Here is a 22,372-nt window from a genome sequence, read left to right on the forward strand (position 1 = left end):
GAAGCCAAACAGTGGAGACCTTGAGTGCAGAGTGAACAAGTCTTGCTTTTTGACTCATCCACCCCCTCCCTCACCTCCTGATATCCCCCCCATGACAGTGTGCGTCCACAAGGCTGGGCCATTTATTTATAGATTTCTTAGAAAAATATTTGCATATTTTTTTACCTGCAAAAAATGGGCATTTTATTATTTTTTTTCCAAAAGTTGAACTTAACCTTTAATAATCCTTCCCATATATACATAAACCTAAAAATAATTAACAAATTATTCTATATATATATTGTATATATTCGTAAAATTACATACACTCAGATATGTACATATATATATATATATATATATATATATATATATATATATATATATACACACACACATACTGTAAAGAAACACTAAGCTACTATATATATATATATATATATATATATATATATATATATATATATATATATATATATATATATATATACTAATGTAGCGCACTACTCCCTTGGGAGCTGCAAAGTTGTTTGTTTTCCCACTGGCCATCCCAGACATTCGGGGCTACCCTTACCTCTGACACTTCGGGTTCCATGCTTACATGACCAGGGTAGTTAAAGGGGTTGTAAAGGTAATGTTTTTATTTTCTACATAGGTTCCTTTAAGCTAATGCATTGTTGGTTCACTTACCTTTTCCTTTGATTTCCCTTCTAAATGTTTTTTTGCTTTGTCTGAATATCTCACTTCCTGTTTCTCCTCAGTAAACTTCTCACCATCATCCGAGCTGGTGGTTAGTCAGCCAGAACAGCTTACTGAACAGCTTACTGAGGAAGAACAGGAAGTGAGAAATTCAGACAAAGAAAACAAAGAAAAAAAAACATTTAGAAGGGAAATCGAAGGAAAAGATAAGTGAACCAACAATGCACTAGCTTAAAGGAACCTATGTAGAAAATAAAAAATTTACCTTTACAACCCCTTTTAAGATGTACACTTCCCTTTTTCATGACTGCCGCCATTCAGTATACTCCAACCTTACCCCGCTTTAATCTTACTTCTAAACAACGAGACCACACTTTTGTTGGAATATAACTGGCCACAGCAGCCTTTTATTCTCAAATATAAAAAATATATAACGATTTAACCATAACAAACTCAAAAATATCAGTTATTTCCCCCGGTGGTCTTTGACGGCACTTCCCCAAATAACTCTGTTCTACCTGTGGGCCTTCTACCGTATTAGTATAAAATCAGTCCGGAGACAACTCATTACTAGTGATGGACGAACTTCCGACGGGACGTTTCGCGAATGCGGCCGATAGTTTGCGAACCGGAACGTTCGCGGCGGGCCCCATTGACTTCAATGGGAGGCGAACTTTGCAAACCTACAGGTCAAATTTGCAGCCACAAAATAATTAATAGCTGTGCAAACATAGTCCCACCACATGGCCAATGACATAACACATGTATGAGGTGAATCTGGGATCGACAACTACAAGCATTCTTTTTTTATATGGGAAATTGTTGTGACAATTCAGGACTGTGGAGCGCATGAAGGCAATGGAGGAGACGGAAGGTCAGGGACCAGGGTAGGCAAAGAAGAGGGTGTAGGAGATGATCACCAGCAGCGTGACATACAGCAATGACACCTGCACCGTGATAGAGTCATCTGACACCAGCACCGTGATATACAGCACTGACAGCAGCACCGTGATAGAGAGCACTGACATCAGCAGCGTGACATAAAGCACTCACACCAGCACCGTGATATACAGCACTGACAGCAGCACCATAATAGAGAGCACTGAGATCAGCACCGTGACATAAAGCACTCACACCAGCACCGTGATATACAGCACTGACAGCAGCACCATGACAGTGAGCACTGACATCAGCACCGTGATATACAGCACTGACACCTGCACCGTAAGCAGCCCCAAGAGGAAGTCAGCATAGCACAGGGATGGTGGGAGCCCCTCATAATGAGCATAGCACAGGGATGGTGGGAGCCCCTCATAATATGCTCAGCAGAGGTACAGCCCCAGGGGGAAGAAAGCACAGCACAGGGATGGTGGGAGCCCCTCATAATAAGCAGCCCCAGGAGTAAGTCAGCACAGCACAGGGATGGTGGGAGCCCCTCATAATGAGCATAGCACAGGGATGGTGGGAGCACCTTAAAATATGCACAGCAGAGGAACAGCCCCAGGAGGAAGTCAGCACAGCACAGGGATGGTGGGAGCCCCTCATAATGAGCATAGCACAGGGATGGTGGGAGCACCTCAAAATATGCACAGCAGAGGTACAGCCCCAGGAGGAAGTCAGCACAGCACAGGGATGGTGGGAGCCCCTCATAATATGCACAGCAGAGGTACAGCCCCAGGAGGATGTCAGCACAGCACAGGGATGGTGGGAGCCCCTCATAATAAGCAGCCCCAGGAGGATGTCAGCATAGCACAGGGATGGTGTGAGCCCCTCATAATAAGCAGCCCCAGGAGGATGTCAGCATAGCACAGGGATGGTGTGAGCCCCTCATAATAAGCAGCCCCAGTAGAAATATGACCCACCCCTGTATACTACCCCTGCGGAAGGGCCTGCCTCTTCCTCTGCCTGTCATTTTTTAAATGACCCTGTGACAAAACTGTCAGTCCCTATACCGATGAAGGACTGCTGCAGTATAGGGCAGTGGTCAGCAGTAGTGCACCTCAACCCTATGTATTGTGGACCGATACCAGTCCTTATAGAATAGCAGACTGTACCTCACTCAACTCTATGTACTGTAACACCCTAGACCAAGTTACCAGTCCTTATAAGGACTTTTGTGGACCAAGTAGGTTGTGTGTGAGTGATTAGCAGACTGTACGTCAGTCCCTATACCAATGAAGGACTGCTGCAGTATAGTGCAGCGGTCAGCAGTAGTGCACCTCAACCCTATCTATTGTGGACCGATAGCGGTCCTTACAGAACAGCAGACTGTACCGCACTCAACCCTATGTACTATAGCACCCTAGACAGACCAAGTTACCAGTCCTGATAAAGCGCTTTGTGGAATAAGTGAGTTGTGAATAATGAGCAGACTGCAGCAGAAGGGCAGCAGTCAAGTATAATATTCTTTCTATATTTGGAAGAAAGAATATTATACGTGTACAAGCCTATTACCATACCACTGATACCAGTCCTGAAAAGAACCTTTGTGGAACTAATAGTAACAGCTACTGTTTAAACTGACCCTCACTGCCTGACACACTGCTTCCTGCCTGTCCCTATATAAACTGGCAAAACAGAGGCTGCTGGAACAATAACTGGTTACTGGAATAGCACTTTTGTGGACCTGATAGTAACAGCTAATGATGATGATGACTAATCTGGCTGTCCCTACAGCAGCACACAGCGTCCTGTCCCTTTCTCTAAACTGACAAAAGACACTCAGGCTGCTGCAACAATCAGTAGCACAGCAAACCTATATACACCTAACACCTATACCAGTCCTGAAAAGAACTTTTGTGTACAAAATAGCTAGTGATTTATCTCTCCCTATTCCACACAGCAACCTCTCCCTATAGTGACAGAAGAAAGAATGTAAAATGGCCGCCGGATCGGGTGTATTTATAAGTTAGGGGGAATGTCCAAGTGTCCATGTGCTGTAATGTCTCAATTGGCTGTCCTGTACCCCATGATGGATGTGTCATCAGGTCAAAGTTCTTTTACACAGTAAAAACACGGAAGTCCGCCGGGCGAACGGCGCCAATAGTCCGCCGAACGGGCGGACCGCGAACAGCCGAAATTCGCAGCGAAACGACCGCCAGGCGAACTGTTCGGCCATCACTAGCGGTGGAGGAGTGGTAAACACACCGCTCCTTCACCGCTCCAAAGAAGCTGCTGGCAGGACTTTTCTCTGACATCCTGCCAGCGCACCGCTCCGGTGTGAAAGCCCTCGGGGGATCACACTACAGACAATGGTGCAGCTTTTTTTTGGGCGGATTGCAGGCGCTATTTCTAACGCTATAGTGCCTGCAAAACACCCTGGTGTGAAAGGGGTCTACAGGTCAGAAGTTCCAAAGTACCTGAGCTATACTTCATCCTTATACCCTTTATTCCCAACTGAGAGACTGGGTTTTGTTCAACTGTTTTATGCAAATAAAAACCCTAAAAAGGAAGTCAGGTGTCGGTCTCTGTAGTTGCTGGGCCATCAACCTCGGCAACCACTAGACAAGAATGACAAGTTACGAGCTGGAGGAGGTAATCGGTAAGCCTTCAGGGGTCAGTGCTACATATACATACACACACACACACACATTGAGATACATACATGCACTCAGATACACACAAACAGGCATACATACATTAGACAACATACTATGAAATGAATACTTCCATATGTATTCTGGTAATGGGCAGCTTTTCTCCTCCCCTCTCTGTCCTGCTGTCCCCGCCTCACACTCCCTGCAGCTCCTCCCTCTGCCCACCCACACACTCACAGCTCCTTCCTCTGCCCACCCACACACTCACAGCTCCTCTCTTTGCCCACCCACACACTCACAGCTCCTTCCTCTGCCCACCCACACACACACAACTCCTTTCTCTGCCCACCCACACACTCACAGCTCCTCCCTCTGCCCGCCCACACACTCACAGCTCCTTCCTCTACCAGCCCACACACTCACAGCTCCTCCCTCTGCCCCCCACACACTCACAGCTCCTCCCCCTGTCCACCCACACACTCACAGCTCCTCCCTCTGCCCACCCACACACTCACAGCTCCTCCCCCTGTCCACCCACACACTCACAGCTCCTTCCTCTGCCCGCCCACACTCACAGCTCTCTCCACTAGATCAGTCTGTGAACAGTGAACAGTCTGGGCAGGGCCCCAGTAGCCGGGACTAGAAACAGAGCATCGGGAAATGTGGTCAGGAGGTTCTGTATCCCTCCACAGAGAGAAAAAAGTCCCTTGTAATTAGGACTGTTTCCATCTAGACAGTTACATATATGTGAAGATATGTGACATTCTAATACATGTTATGGATCCTAAATTATGATTAAGATTTTATGGGGGTGTTATAAGTATTTTTGAGGATGCCCTGGTGGCTGCTGACAGGTAGTCAGAAACCCGGGCAAAGGATGTAAAAACCGGAATGTCCGGGTGAATCCCAGACAGGTGGCAACCCTAGCTGGGGCGACATTTGGTAAGGGATACCTCATGATTCCAGTCCTGATCAGGTGAGAATAAAAAGGAGAATGCTGTGAGGCGGGTCTGTCTTTGATTTATAGTTAACCAGACCTATCAGGTTGTGGGGGCGGAGTCACAACCCATATGTATGTTGTCATGATGCACCAGGAAAGTACATTTTATATACAACTCTATAGATCAGACCAAAATGAGGAGGGAAGAGGGACAGAGGGACATTGCTCCAAATCCGGGTTAATCCCCCGAATTGCGGGACAGTTGGGATCGACGAGAAAAGAGAAAAAAAATCCTCCAATCCCATCTACACAATCCTATACCTACAGAGGATCCAGAGGAAGGCCAAATAAAGGACGCTCCAATTTACTCCAGCAGGGGAAATGGGGGGAGGAATGATTGTCTATTCATTGATGATTTATTGGTAGAATAATGGAGAGTATAGGGGTGTCAGAGGAGATTCCTCAATGATCTGAGATGGGAAGAAAACAGAGGAATCCCAGGAAGACCCGGAGGACTCTGATAGATGGAATCTGAATATTTCTGGGATCCTCATAGAGGGATATATGTTATATGAGGGGGAGGGGAGTACACTGTGATCTGACTGGGATTTGTATTCTGTCTGTACAGGAAAAGTCCCGGAGGAAATATTCACCCGGCCGGGATCTGACCTTCTCCTCCCCATCAGACGTCATCTCACCCTCAACCCTACAGATAGACGGGGATGTGACTGGATTATCTGGTACTATGAGAAATCTCCTGGAGACTGGGAGGAAATAGCTCAACACTGGAATTGTGATCCGTCTGATCTCAGATATTTCCCCAATACAAGGATATCAGAGAATGGAAGTCTGATCATATCCAATGTGACTCCGGAGAATGATGGGAGATACAATGTGGATATATACAACTCTGCAGGACTCCCCATACAGGAAGATGATTACACCGTCCATGTAGAAGGTAAATCCAGATGAGATTGTACAGCGCTGTGTATGGGGGTCACATGACTGAAGAAAATGGGTGTCATGTTAGTGGGGGATTTAGTGTTGGGGGAGGGGTGCACACAGACACAATCTATCTCCTCCAGTCTCCAGGAAGATGTCTGCACACCTGATTATAGGTAAGGATGGGGGAGGGGCATGCTGTGTATATATTGGACTGATCAATGGAAATGATTGTCTCTCTCAGTTCCAGTATCGGTTCCGCTCCTCCATGTCTCATGTCTCCGGAATGGCAGCGCTGAGATCTCCTGCAGGGTGGAGGAGGGGACTAAGCCGAATATCCGTCTATCTGTGATTGGAGGATCCCAGGAGAGATATTCCACATTCGCCAATAACATTACAGCCATTGTGGGGTCCCCGGGGCCCTGGAACATCACCTGTACTGTGGAGAATGGGGTCAGCCGGTCGGAGGAGAGCAGAGCCGGGGTCACCTGTCCAGGTGAGGAGAGATCGGGGGATGGGCACAGAGCAGGTGGGAGGGGCCGGAAGCAGATAAACACAGAGCTCCGCCTACTGACTGAATAGAGAATATGAAATATATACAGTAATTATAGATTGATCTTACATGTTTTATTTTTAGTCCTGACCATAATAAAAATACATTATAACATTATTTACAATCATAGCGGCACATAAAATTCCTCTCCCTACAGTCCAAAGTTTTACATTTTTGTATGAATTTCCATTCCCATTCCAGTCTTTTGGAATGATTAGGGATCAGCTTCAGGTTCGGGTCAAACATGAGACTCCCCCAAATCCAGTCTATGGGATGTTCAGTGAAGGACAGGAGAACAAAGTGGGCAGATTTCTCCACTTCTCCCCCCAATCCTCCGCCCGGCATTTAGCGGTGATATCACTAATGTCAGTAAATGACAGATCCCTGCCGGCTTCATTCTGTGTGTAACAATCCACCGAGGACTCCGAGTGACATCACTGACATGATGAGGTCATCACCCCTACATGGTCTATGACATCACTGACACAAGGAGGTCATGACTCCTACATGGTCTATGACATCACTGACACAATGAGGTCATCACCCCTACATGGTCTATGACATCGCTGACACAATGAGGTCATCACCCCTACATGGTCTATGACATCACTGACACAAGGAGGTCATGACCCCTACATGGTCTATGACATCACTGACACAATGAGGTCATGACCCCTACATGGTCTATGACATCACTGACACAATGAGGTCATGACCCCTACATGGTCTATGACATCACTGACACAATGAGGTCATCACCCCTATGTGGTCTATGACATCACTGACACAATGAGGTCATGATCGCTATATGGTCCATGACATCACCCAGGTTCCCTGATGCCGTTGTTTACATTTAGCACCACACTAGAATAATAAATGGGAAGGAGACAAAGCAGTCTCTATTGTTCTCACGGTTTTACAGGTACCCCATCCCTTCATGTATGACACTGAAATATAATGAATTCCTAACAAAATGCAAACTAATGGCACTTTCAAGGCACCACACCACAGATTACAATTCACATTTTTTTTTACTACAAACATATTAAAAATTTTTAAAGACAAAAAATATCCTTGACACATAAATATAAATGATATAGACACGTGCACTGCTGAAAAATTATTATTATTATTTTTTTTTTTAACGGGTCATTTTGTTATGAACGCAGTTCATAAATTGGAAAATTCATAAATTTGAAAATCTGAAAATAAGAAAGAAAATCCAAAAATTTGAAAGAATAACTAACTAATAATAACTAACTATTAAATTCTAGGTATTGGAATTTCCTTTCACATTTAGCAGTGAACATAACGAATACGAATTTATCGGATTATCCGAAATAACGAATGCCGTATCTAAATAAATGGAACAGAACAAATTAATAATAAATAATAACAATAATAATAAAAAATTCTAATTATTAGTATTATTAATCCATTACATTCCATTCGTTTAGATATGACATTCATTATTTTGAATAATTTTGTATTCGTTACGTTCACTAACAGCCACATTTGATAGGAAATTCCAATACCTATAATTTATTAGTTAGTAATAGTTAAGTTATTATTAGTTATTATTTCATATTTTCTAATTTTCAAATTTACGAATATTTGTAATAATTTGTGTAGCACTGACCCCCAAAGGAGCTGCTGGTTTTATTGGGCTTACCGTTACCTTCTTGACCTCATGTGTGTCTAGGGGTTTCCCGAGGTAGATGGCGCAAAGAATAGTAGAAACTGACACTGGATCCTCTTTTTCAGGATATTTATTTGAAAAGACAAGTACCGTATATACTCGAGTATAGGCCGACCCGAATATAAGCCGAGGCCCCCAATTTACCCCCAAAAAACTGGAAAAAATTATTGACTCGTGTATAAGCCGAGGGTGAGACATGCCTGTCCATCCCTGTGTGTCCGTCCATCCCTGTGGGTCCATCCATCCCTGTGTGTGTCCATGCATCCGTGTGTGTGTGTGTGTGTGTGTGTGTCCATGCATCCGTGTGTGTGTGTGTGTGTGTGTCCATGCATCCGTGTGTGTGTGTGTGTGTGTGTGTGTCCATGCATCCGTGTGTGTGTGTGTCCATCCATCCCTGTGTGTGTGTGTGTGTGTGTGTGTGCATGCATCTGTGTGTGTGTGTGTGTGTGTCCGTGCAGCCTACCTGTGTCCAGCCTGCCTGTGTCCGTCCAGCCTGCGTCCGTCCAGCCTGCGTCCCGTCCAGCCTGCGTCCCGTCCAGCCTGCGTCCCGTCCCGGCCCGTCCCGGCCCGTCCCGAGCCGAGCCTCCGTCCTTCAGCTCTTCGTCGGCGGCCCTTCTAGGATTCAAAAGCCGCGCCTCCGTCGGTGATAGGCGGAACACTCAATTTCCCACTGACTGCTGGGAAATTGAGTGTTCCGCCTATCGGATGTCCGTGATAGGCGGAACACTCAATTTCCCAGCAGTCAGTGGTCCGCCTATCATGGACGTCCGCTCATCCTCATACTACGGACGAGGATGAGAGGATGTCCGTGATAGGCGGAACACAGACTGCTGGGAAATTCAGTGTTCCGCCTATCACCGACGGAGGCGCGGCCTTTGAATCCTAGAATGGCCGCTGTCTGTCTGCTCGACACGCTGATCGGGCAGACAGACAGCGATGACTCGAGTATAAGCCGAGGGGGGCACTTTCAGCCTCAAAAAAGAGGCTGAAAATCTCGGCTTATACTCGAGTATATACGGTAACAGCTTCTCAATGAAGGGTAGAGGGTTAGGAAGGGAGTTCAGGTACTTTTTGAAATTGCAAAGAATAGGAAGTCTTTCACAATAGAAATCCAGAGAATTGTTTCACAACTGGATTGTCACAGCCACCGGATAGATCTCCTCTCACCAGGCCTAGCAGCCAATAGTGTTTAAGTAAAGCAAAAGTATCTGCCACAGACTTGAATGTAACTGAGGGACGTAGGTAAATTTAGAGAACTATCATACGGTACCAGTATCTTGCAGCCGGTCCGGCAATACCGTTTGAGTGTAGATCCACTTAGTGTCCTTCAACTGAGCCTCCAGGCTCCTTCTGAGAAGCCAGCCTTATGCATGGCCTTCTCCCAAAGAGTCCTCCCCTGGGTGCTTCTCCAGTTGCTGGGCCTCTCCACAGATGAGACGGCACCGGACCACCTTTGAATACTCACCAGGTCAGTGATTCTTGTAGTCAGAGGACCAGTATGACACCCAGGTAACTGGTACTTTAAGAAGGAGAGGGTCACCTTGGCAGCCTCCATATTCCTATAGGACCATTGTGATAAGTCTCACTTTCCATGTCATTACTCTGACCAATCATATCCTGGAATTCTGTTCCTCCAGTCCCCCTCTCTGACATGGCTGTGACCTCCTCCTGTCTCCCGGATGGGAGCGCAGAGGCCGAATGTTCGGTGAAAGGATCAGATCCACGTTATTCCTGGAGTTTGGATGGAAGATCCGTCTCCTCACACCGCCGGGTAACTCTTCCTCCTCCAGTCTCCGAAACCCTCCACTGTGATGTCACCAATCAGATCAATAATCTAAGAAGATCCATCAACATCTCCTGTTCAGGTGAGTGGGAGACCGAGACCTCTCTGGAGTTTATATATCATCCTAACACTGACACAATACCGGCTCATTCACACCAGCAGACCAGATTATAACACCGCCAATGGTGTGTGATGGGAACAAAACCGGGCATTGCTCTGATTACAACACATTGTACTCTTTCATTTTCTTGTTACTTGACTGGTGTAGTGCTGAGATGTTCGGTGCCCAGCTATATAACCAAAACAAAACCACCCCATTAAAATAATAATTTAACCTATTAAATTTACTTAAACACATGACACCTTCTGGATTAAATGACAAACAAAGACCCCTTTATTAAATCCCAACCAGAACTGTATCAAAAATAACTTTTATTAACTTATATATATATACAAATGTAGCGCTGGTATTTTTAATAGCAGTGCTATTATTTTTGTAAATTTAAGTTTGTCTGAAGCTGCAGTTTGCAAAAATAAACAGATAGGGATATCAAAAACACTTAGTGGTAAAAGTGGATATCCCGGGGTAAATCTTGATAAAGGGTGCCAGCGTCCATAATGAATGTATACAAGACGTAAAGATATAGGGGACTTATGGACTTTACAGGCACCAGTAGAAAACAAAATAATTCATTAATAAATTTTATTTATACAAATGACATACAAAAATGCATTAAAAACCAGGAATAGAAAAGTACATTTGTCAATGTGACCACTTTCAGCAAAAGATGTAATAAGTGAATATCATATAATACAACCACTTGGCTCAATACCCATCAGTATTATATTACAGACTGTTGGTGATATGCTGATGTGGGTCACATGCCCGACATGTTTCGTGTCGGATCGGCGCTTCTTCTGGGGCTCAGTAGATTTGATTCGTAAAAGCAGAGAAAAACATAACATGAATTAAAAAGAACACACAAAAATATATGGGTTGTAAACTGGTAATGTCAATTTGAGTATTGCCAGGGAGAAAGCTCGAGCGTGCACCATATAGATAGTCAGACATGAGCCCAGTGGGGACACACAACCATATAGTGTCAAGATATAGATGAAGATGAAATTACCCTTTAAATTGAAGGATCGCGGCCAATTATATAGAATGTACAGATCTCGAAGCAGATTAATGAATATAACCGCCAACAGCTGGAAAAAATATATACTGTAAGTATGGAAAGGATTTTATATATATAAATATATGTCAACCTATGTAGTCTATTTCCTTTTTAGAATAATAAGCCAGTATCAATACTATCAAATACGGTAGGGAGGTTCACCAGAATATAGTTTTCCATTGCAATAGATAGGGTAAAAGGTAAAATGAAGCGCATAAGAGGGATAATATATATCAAAATCTATATATGCACAGCTCCACGGAGAAACACAAAGGAAAGGCAGACAAATATGTCCATGTTAGAGAATCCAAGCTGAATTAGCCCAGCTATATAACCATAACAAAACCACCCCATTAAAATAATAACTTAAAGAGGAAGTTATCCCTGATGGGTTTACTTCCTCTTTGTCTCCCTGCAAAGGTAAAGCATAATGTGCTACTATGCATGCCGCTAACGGCGATAGTGCGCCTGCACATCACTGTCTACTGCGCATGCGCCGTAGATAGCTGTCACTGTCTTTTAGTAAATATCTCCTAAACCGTATAGGTTTAGGAGATATTTCTTGGACCTACAGGTAAGCCTTAATCTAGGCTCACCTGTAGGTAAAAGTGGTTTGTAAGGGTTTACAACCACTTTATCTTACTAAATCTAATTAAACACATGACACCTTCTGGATTAAATGGCCAACAAAGACCCCTTTATTAAATCCCAACCAGAACTGTATCAAAAATAACTTTTATTTATATATATATATATATATATATATATATATATATATATATATATATATATATCAAATATTTCAAACAACATACCTCCTTCTTGAACCTTCAGCTTGATGACCGATAGTCCAATTACCAATTAGGGAAAGGTACCCATCCCGAGATAGGTCCCAACCCATACCACACCAGAAACGTAATTTATTTAGTTACTCCCGAAATTCGTTTTTATTTATTTTGTTTTTCGTTCAAAAATTGCATTCGTCCGAAAATCCACATGAATTACGGTCGAATCTGTCTTTGAAGGCTTATGGTGTCTGTCGAATGTATAAAGAAGATTGGACGGAGCTAGTATATAGCATACTTTAGAACCCCTGTTAAAGTCTATGGGACTCCAACATTAAAAATCTAAAGTGCTAATTTTAAAGACTAATTTGCAAGTTACTGTCCTAAAAAGTGTTTGGGGACCCGGGTCCTGCCCCAGGGGACATGTATCAATGCAAAAAAAAGTTTTAAAAACGGCCGTTTTTTCAGGAGCAGTGATTTTAATAATGATTAAAGTGAAACAATAAAAGTGTAATATTCCTTTAAATTTCGTAGTGGGGGGTTGTCTATAGTATGCCTGTGAAGGGGCGCATGTTTCCCGTGCTTAGAACTGTCCCTGCACAAAGTGTCATTTATGCAGGAAAAAAAGTCCTTTAAAATCACTCGCAGCTATTATGAATTGTCGGCTCCGTAATACAGAGAACACTCATTGAAGGTCATTGATAAAAAAAATAAATAAATAAATAAATAAAAAAAGCGTGGGGGTCCCCCAAATTCAATTACCAGGCCCTTCAGGTCTGGTATGGATATTAAGGGGAACCCCGCGTCAAATTAAAAAAAAAAATTGACGTGGGGGTCCCCCTAAAAATCCTTACCAGACCCTTTATCCGAGCACGCAACCTGGCAGGCTGCAGGAAAAGAGGGGGGGATGAGAGAGCGGCCCCCCCTCCCTCCTGAACCGTACCAGGCCACATGCCCTCAACATTGGGAGGATGCTTTGGGGGTCTGTGACCCCTCAAAGCACCTTGTTCCCATGTTGATGAGGACAAGGGCCTCATCCCCACAACCGTGGCCGGTGGTTGTGGAGGTCTGCGGGCGGGGGGCTTATCAGAATCTGGAAGCCCCCTTTAACAGGGGGACCCCCAGATCCCACCCCCCCCCCCGTTTGAAATGGTAAGGGGGTACAAAAGTACCTCTACCATTTCACAAAGAAAGTGTAAAAAATAGTTAAATAAAACAAACACACTTTTGAAAAATTCCTTTATTAAAAATAAAAAAAATAAAAAAAAGATTCCAGCGGCGGTAATCCACTCTTGCTATCCAGTGACGGACGGTCATCTCTCCAGCAATGGCTCATCTCATCCAGCGCAGCGAATACATCCTTCTTCTGTCTCCGCAGAGGAGACACTGCAGGGATTGCGGCAGCCTGACATTTCTTATATACGGAGGGCGGGGCCACCCGTCACCTGACCCCGCCCCCCTCTGACGCAAGGGGAAACCCGGGGTTCCCTGTGACGTATGGGTGACCCCACCCCCCTCTGATGTAACGGAAACCTGCCTGTGTTACATCAGAGGGGTGCGGGGTCACCCATACGTCACAGGGAACCCTGGGTTTCCCATTGCGTCAGAGGGGGGCGGGGTCAGGTGACAGGTGGCCCCGCCCTCCGTATATAAGAAACGTCAGGCCGCCGGAATCCTTGCAGTGTCTCCTCTGCGGAGACTGAAGAAGGATGTATTCGCTGCGCTGGATGAGATGAGCCATCGCTGGAGAGATGACCGTCCGTCTCTGGATAGCAAGAGTGGATTACCGCCGCTGGAATATTTCTTTTATTTTTTTTATTTTTAATAAAGGAATTTTTCAAAAGTGTGTTTGTTTTATTTAACTATTTTTTACACTTTCTTTGTGAAATGGTAGGGGTACTTTTGTACCCCCTTACCATTTCAAACGGGGGGGGCGGGATCTGGGGGTCCCCTTGTTAAAGGGGGCTTCCAGATTCTGATAAGCCCCCCGCCCGCAGACCTCCACAACCACCGGCCATGGTTGTGGGGATGAGGCCCTTGTCCTCATCAACATGGTGCTTTGAGGGGTCACAGACCCCCAAAGCATCCTCCCAATGTTGAGGGCATGTGGCCTGGTACAGTTCAGGAGGGAGGGGGGCCGCTCTCTCGTCCCCCCCTCTTTTCCTGCGGCCTGCCAGGTTGCGTGCTCGGATAAAGGGTCTGGTATGGATTTTTAGGGGGAACCCCACGTCAAAATTTTTCTTAAATTTGAGGCAGGGTTCCCCTTAATATCCATACCAGACCTGAAGGGCCTGGTAATTGAATTTGGGGGACCCCCACGCTTTATTTATTTATTTATTTATTTTTTAATCAATGACTTTCAATGAGTGTTCTCTGTATTACGGAGCCGACAATTCATAATAGCTGCGAGTGATTTTAAAGGACTTTTTTTTCCTGCATAAATGACACTTTGTGCAGGGACAGTTCTAAGCACCAGAAACATGCGCCCCTTCACAGGCATACTATAGACACCCCCCCCCCCCTACGAAATTTAAAGGAATATTACACTTTTATTGTTTCACTTTAATCATTATTAAAATCACTGCTCCCAAAAAAACGGCCGTTTTTAAAACTTTTTTTGCATTGATCCATGTCCCCTGGGGCAGGACCCGGGTCCCCAAACACTTTTTAGGACATTAACTTGCAGAATCTTTTCTCTCTGTCGAATATTTTCTCTATATAATCTTGGACTAATAGAGGTAAGGTTAGGCACATTCGACCACAGGTTCTATAGACAGATTGTTATTGTCAGAGTCATGTTGAATCTCCTATTCTATATCGAACTGTTGTAACAATGAAAACGAAAATAAAGCATTTATTTATGTCGGATCTTTCGTTTTTCGGATTTTGTGCTTTCGTTATCGTTTGTCAAAACGAAAACGAAAAATTGCTGAAATTCGGACGAAAACGAATGCATATGTCTAATATCTACCACCACCATTCTGACCTTCAGGAACCAGAGACCCCTGCCACAGATGCCCACCAGTGATCCCTTACACATGGGTGACCCGCCACAGTCGCAAAGCTTGCTGGAGACCTTCCTGGAGCCCCAGGAACCACATATCTATTCCCACCTCTGACAGGTGAACCCCATCTCCCCTCAAATAAATGCCATTGTTCCCCTCTAATTCCAGATGCCAGGCCACCATCCCTCCGTTCCTGACCACAAACTTCGCCACAGCCTTGTTGACCTTTATCCTTGTTTTATTGATGCGGCCCCCTGCCATGTTGCCTTCCTGATGATATCCGACCAAACTATGGCCATATCAGGAAAGGCCAATCAGAGTCGAAGGATATACAACTTGACGTCACTAATCTGCTCCCTTGAAGTCCGAAGGCAAAGGTCGTTGCCCCCCAACATGTAATAATAACACATCCGGTGGCCTGTCCATGTGAGCGTACCATTGTATTTCCAGGATAACTATGGACCATAGCATACCCGGAATGACAATCCACCTCACCCTGGCCTCTTCCCTGGAGAAACCCAACTGACGGCCCTCTGGTCTGACCAATGCACTCCTTTCCCCCCAATGTACATAGGAATGGCCCAGGATCCACATCAGACAGGTAGGGGCTGAAAAGAAAGAAAAACACAGAAACATAGACCCAGAGGACAATCACCATCACACACCCGTCATGCAAGTACCCAGAAAAGAAAGCCCTTGGCACACAAAACATACACATGACAAACACCATATAGGACTTGTGACGGATCCGATCCCACACTCCGATTGAGTGCTTCCGTCAGTACATCCCGCTTCCTCCAATCTGACTATCAGAGAGATATATTATCATAGCTGCACTGTATACAAGTCTAGCTGAAAATAGCTTGTAGAATCTTGAATGCCTTTATTGGACAGAACCCAGTGCCTTTTATACACATTTTACACAAGGGGTAGATAACAAGGTAGGGCTGCTCATGGATACTCCCCCCTCCCCTATAGCAACAACTTAAAAAACAATTACACAATTAACATGTTAATTAAGCCAGCACTTAAGACAGCCTAGGTGACCAGATAGTCCGTATCCGGAGGTCAGTGTGATTAGCTCTTTTAAGGATTGTGTATTGTTCAAAATTAACATTCAAGAGAACAGTCTCGCAAAAATGTAACAAAAGAAAGATTAATATATCAATACCAAAAAAAACAGGGTGAATTTGGACAGAAAAGGGTCCTTGCAGCCAGTGTCCGTGACAGGACTCCCCCTACCCTTTCTCCCCCTACTGGAGGTGGGGCGGACATACATACAACCTGAAACGATGAGACTCCCATCGCCCAATCTGCTGTAGTATTTTATCACTCAAACCCCAGCATGAGGCCTCCGTTGCCGCCCCAATTCTGAAAGAATGGGACGCATATTCACCAACTAATAACCCCCATTTCCAAGCACTTCTTGAAGATCACCACAAACTGATATTGTGACAACGATAAACCAGTTTCATGAATCAACAAAGGACCACTACCAGGAGGCCGTAAAACTGACCACTCCCTTATAACCTTGACCGGGCATACTGCCAGGCCAGGCACACTCCCCAAAATTACCTTGATCCCTTTTCCCAACTGATCCGTCTTGGACTTGCGTACCAGCATACATTGCATACATGCAGTTGCGGGGTGGGCAATGCCTCCAACACCTATGATTTGTTGTCAGCTTTGATAGCTTCCAGGCAGGATAGCTTGAGTGGTTTTGGACTTGCATCACCCCTACCTAGGGAGGAACCCTGAACACTGGCAACCAACCCTTCACCACTGACCACACCACAGAACAAGTCCTAATATAAAATACAGTTTTGATGCAGAGGGACAGAGATAAAAAACCTAGAGACCCAACATTCAGTAGAAGAGGTCATACAAGTATATAATGTGAGGAGGACACCAGAATGAGCTGCTTCATAATCTCACAATTTATAATTGTGAGACCTTCTATTTTTCCCCCAATAAATCTACCAGAACATTTGTAGATGAAGCCCAATTCCAGCTAAGACTTTTTATAAACTATTATAACAGAGATAAGAAGAGTTAGAACTTCTGGCAGTTTTTTATTGCTGTCTTGCTCCATATTGGGAGGATTTCTATTCACTTCCTGTGTGGTCACCATGATAGGAAATGAGGGGAAATCTCCCCAATGGATAATAAGGAGGACACCAACAAAGGAGAATTTTATTATGAAGATATATTTTTACAGTATTGCCAAAACCAATATTGATCAAGGTAAAGACAAACATACTACAAGTATACTATACTCTCCTATAAAGTTCAGTGGTGGGGATAGGGAGCCAGTGGCAGGAACTATAAGGGTCGCTGCAGTCGCACTTGTGACTGGGTCCTGTTGTTCGGCCCCTGTGCATCTCTTCCTGCACCCCTGGCTGTCTTTTTAACATGCGGAGGGAGCGACGAGCAGGAGGAATAGCTGATGTAATTAAATAATTAGTTCTGGAGGTTTAACAGTTTCTGGTATGCCCTTAAATGTGATATTATTCCTCGTGGAGCGATCCTCTAAATCAGCCACTATCACTTGGAGGAATCTGATTTCTTCGGTGTAATGGTCATAGGCATCCGCCATTTTGTTATAAACTGAGGTATGTTCTGTCACCACTTTTTCCAGATCGGTCGTGCATTCCTCTACCCGATCATTTCTTTTTTGTAAGGTACTGTATATACTCGAGTATAGGCCGACCCGAATATAAGCCGAGGCCCCCAATTTACCCCCAAAAAAACTGGCAAACTTATTGACTCGTGTATAAGCCGAGGGTGAGACATGCCTGTCCATCCCTGTGTGTGTGTCCGTCCATCCCTGTGTGTCCGTCCATCCCTGTGTGTCCGTCCATCCCTGTGTGTCCGTCCATCCATCCCTGTGTGTGTGTGTGTCCATCCATCCATCCATCCCTGTGTGTGTGTGTCTCCATCCATCCATCCATCCATCCCTGTGTGTGTGTGTCTCCATCCATCCATCCCTGTGTGTGTGTGTCTCCATCCATCCATCCATCCCTGTGTGTGTGTGTATCCATCCATGTGTGTGTGTGTGTGTGTGTGTGTGTGTGTGTGTGTGTGTGTGTGTGTCCAGCCTACCTGTGTCCCGAGCCTTTGTCCCGAGCCTTCGTCCGGTGCCTTGCCTCCTTGCCTCCGTCCCGTGCCGTGCCTTGCCTCCATCCCGTGTCGTGCCTTGCCTTGCCTCCGTCCCGTCCCGTCCCGTCCCGTGCCGTGCCTTGCCTTGCCTTGCCTCCGTCCCGTGCCCTCTTCGTCGGCGCCTCGGCGGCCATTGTAAAATTCAAAAGCCGCGCCTCCGCCTTCGCCTGTGATAGGCGGAACACTGAATTTCCCAGCAGCCTGTGTTCCGCCTATCACGGACATCGTATCATCCTCGTCCGTAGTACGAGGATGATACGATGTCCGTGATAGGCGGAACACAGGCTGCTGGGAAATTCAGTGTTCCGCCTATCACAGGCGAAGGCGGAGCCGGAGGCGCGGCTTTTGAATTATAGAATGGCCGCTGTCTGTCTGCTCGACACGCTGATCGAGCGGGCAGACAGCGATGACTCGAGTATAAGCCGAGGGGGGCACTTTCAGCCTCAAAAAAGAGGCTGAAAATCTCGGCTTATACTCGAGTATATACGGTAGATATAGAGGAGAGCAGTTCATTATGAAAGTCTCTTTGCAGAGAAAGCAGAATGAGCTTTAGTGTGTGATCAGACGCTGGCTGGTCACTGGCAGGGAGGACTGCTAGGCAGTCTGAGGGATTTCCTCAGGGTTTGTGCGTGTCTGGACATCCCAGTGCTGCTTCTTAAGCAGTGGTTCCTTAGCAGGGGAAAGTGCTGGGGACAGTGCAGCCCGCTTACCTCTATCTGAAGGTGATTGCTGGGGAGAGGTAGGCTCTGATGTGAGATTTTCCATGGGCTCCGAGTTGTCTGCAGGTCCCTGCATGATGCCTGTGTCCTAGGAGGGATCACAAGGTGCCGCACCGGCGCCATCTTTGGATGATTGCATGGCCAGCTGTGGGAAATATTCGGTGAGGTGGTGCAGCTTGTGGAGGCTGAGGTATTTCCTCTTGGACATACCATCCATTCGCTGAGGATGAGGGCTCCCCTCCGGTGCATCAGGGAGAGGGAGCTGCTGCTGGTAAGTCCTGGGAGCAGCTATTTCTCCCAGGGCTGAGCAGAGCTGGGTGGTTAAGCCGCCATCTTGCTCCATGGCTGGCCACGCCCCCCAGGAAGGAGTCAATTTTTTTTGGCTGATGGTCTCCTTTAGAGATCAACCAAAGCCTAGGAATCCCGATCACATAATTGGCCCCTTTAGTATCTTGCAATAAAATTTTCTGCAGCAAAGATATTTCAGGAATTTTGTGACTTTTTATGACTGTAATGGATTGGGGTGGACGGGGTATTACAGGGGAAATCATATTTCATTATAGTGCAATGTTACAGATCTCCCCATCTCTGTGTCTCTTAGTTCCGGTATCAGATCCAGTCCTGGATGTGAGGTGTCTCCAGAATGACAGCGCTGAGATCTCCTGCTGGGTGGAGAACGGGACTGACCCCTCCATCTACCTGACTGTGAGTGGAGGATTGGGGATATATGATGTCACCAGCTCAGAGCGGACAGTCCGTGTCACTGTGCCTCCTGTGTCACCACCCGATTTCTGGAATATCAGATGTTCAGCAAAGAACAACATAAGTGAGAGTTCCACCAATCAGACACAAGACCCTTGTCCAGGTGAGTGACGTGTGACCTTTCCCTTCCCTTTAGAAAGGCCCGGAGTGAAAAGAAAGAATGCACTAGACGTAGGGCCTGCATGACAGGGGTTAAAAGGGGCTTGTTAGGACCTAGTTAAGGGCACAGGATAGGTCAGTAGTTGTAGGGGGCAGGCTTGGAGCGGGGAGGAGAATAAGTTATATTTTTACAGGAAGGGGAGGGCTTTGGTTAGCAAAAGAAAGTGAAGGAGCAACTTCTCAACTTCCCGCATCCTTAATCATGTGGTTTATATTTTTACATTCTTAGCTGTGCTTCATATAAAGTCCCAACTTTTCTTTTAGATATTGTATATACATTAGGGATGGAGGTAGAGGAACGTATCCATTCATTGTCTCATACAAAGTCCCAAATCCCCCTTTCCCCCCTTTTTTGACGACATGATTCAGGGATGGAAGCACATTAGCTAAGGTAGCATACAGTCTATTAATTGTATTAACTATATTGAGGTTTCACTATTGCAGGGAGACTTTTGCTGGACATTTTGGATTTTTTGCTATTAGTTTGTGTTTCGTTTTGTGGACTCCTGGGTTTTGCATCCTCGGGAGCTGCGATGTTTGATATGACCCCTCCCTCTGCCTCCCCCCTTGGTTGGGGTGGTGGGCGGTGCCACCCACACATCAACGCCAGGCCCGTGCTCCGAGTGCATGGCATTACATGATGCCGGGCGTCCACGTGCGGCGTTGTCATGGTGCCACGCACTGTTGTGCTTGTTTGTCTATCAGGTTTTGACATGAGGGAGGACTTTGAGCGCCAACTGTTGAGTGACACTGTGCGCCCGGGTGGTGGCTCCGCCTTCCTTCCCTCTGTTTCATAACGCAGCGTGGCATTGGCGGCATACTGTGGTTATCCTTGGCCATTGGGACTGCATGCTGGTGGAGCACACACCTCACTTTGATTTTGAGATACACACACACACCGGCTCCCATGATCTCCTTTCGAGATCTAAGGTAAATATACATTCTTATTTTTTCATTCATTTTTTATTTCTCCTGACATTCGTTTGGGCTGTCACACTATAGCCCTCACTTGGCTTGGGCAGGTTCTGCCCAAGAACGGCCCTTTTTTTGCACTTAACACAATCACACTTTTACATTTCATTTTTATTTATTTTTTTACTTTTTATTATTTCTTACAGTACATCTTATGGTACTTGTACACATACAGCATCATTTATTCTCTTATCTTATTACCAACTGTGAATCACAACGTCACTATCGCTCCACATGCTGCATCCCCGGCCTTGATGTGGCCGTGTTTATGTTGCCTCAGCTCCCGTGGGAGGTATGACTTCCCCATGGCGTCCGCAACCTCTAATACTATTACCTTATTACTAGCCTGTATTCTCTGGTAAGAGTGTTATACGTTATGTATACACTTGTACTTTTGCTTTTGTTTTCCTCGGTGTCCAGTGATTGTTCACCCTGTTAACCTTTTATATTATTTTATTATTATAGATGATTATGTATGCGAGTGCTCCTGATGAATGGGACTCCCCCACGAAACGCGTAGAGCCCTAGCCTTATGCTACATGTATTAATCACGTGATCTTGAGATGCCGCAATAAGTGATATCAACTTATTTTTTTGCTAATGTTTATCAATTGATTATTATTGCTATGGTTGTGTTTATGAATCAGCATAATCGCTTTACCGTGCTACCAGGTTTTTACTATTTATAGACTGGTTTTGAATTATGTTATTAACCTAATCATGCTGTTCATGAACTAGTATAAACTAGTATAATTGTACTATCATGTATCAATATTCTTTTACTTATAGATTGGTTATCAATTGTGTTATTATCATGTATAACAAATTATTAAAGATTTTTGAATTTTATTATTTTATTTATTATTGATTTTTTTTTATTTAATGTATATGCTTTTTGGCATCCTTAATTATGTGGATTCTATTTTTACATTCTTAGCTGTGCTTCATATAAAGTCCCAACGTTTCTTTTAGATATTGTATTAGCAAAAGTATGTGGCCATAGGACACACCCCCTTAAAGGAGAATTATACAAAAAATGATTAGTTAAATCCACAAGTGCTTTTTTTTACTACTACTATTCCTTTATATTGGCTTTTGGAATTTACAAATGCAACAATTCAGAATTTGGATGAAAGGTTTAGCTCTGGGAAACACGTTTTTAAATAATACATTTTATATACCATTATACAGATTAGACCAAAATGAGGGACAAATGAGGGGGACAGAGGGACACTCCCTCCAAATCAGAGACAGTTGGGAGCTATGTATACTTCATTCATTTCTGCTTTTCTTTTTTCTACTTTTCTAATCTTCCCATAATGTGATTTCCTGGACCTCCCCATGTCAACCTACTATGGGTCAGCTCTGCCCCCTCTGACCCCTCCAGGACCACCTTTTTCCTAGCCCATAAAGGGCGGCTGTCTGCCCACACCAGTGTTCTTTTTTCATCCTCGCTCCAGACACCTTTTAAAGTTTATTTATTTATTTTTATTTTGTATTTA

General features: G+C 44.9%; 1 protein-coding gene and 1 long non-coding RNA gene across 2 annotated transcripts in view; one reads left to right on the forward strand and one right to left on the reverse strand.

Moving 5' to 3' along the window:
- The window catches only part of LOC143973417 (uncharacterized), an 803,347-nt gene that overhangs the window by 219,015 nt on the left and 561,960 nt on the right, over positions 1 to 22,372 (reverse strand). The window lies entirely within an intron of this gene.
- LOC143973419 (uncharacterized) lies at positions 6,324 to 21,719 on the forward strand. Its single transcript, XR_013272028.1, has 3 exons — positions 6,324 to 6,592; positions 19,579 to 19,842; positions 21,336 to 21,719. It is a non-coding gene; the product is annotated as an uncharacterized LOC143973419 (long non-coding RNA).

This window comes from Lithobates pipiens, unplaced genomic scaffold, assembly GCF_037356315.1.
Source record: "Lithobates pipiens isolate NorthernLeopardFrog02 unplaced genomic scaffold, aLitPip1_a1.2 Scaffold_81, whole genome shotgun sequence".
Lineage (NCBI taxonomy): Eukaryota > Metazoa > Chordata > Amphibia > Anura > Ranidae > Lithobates > Lithobates pipiens.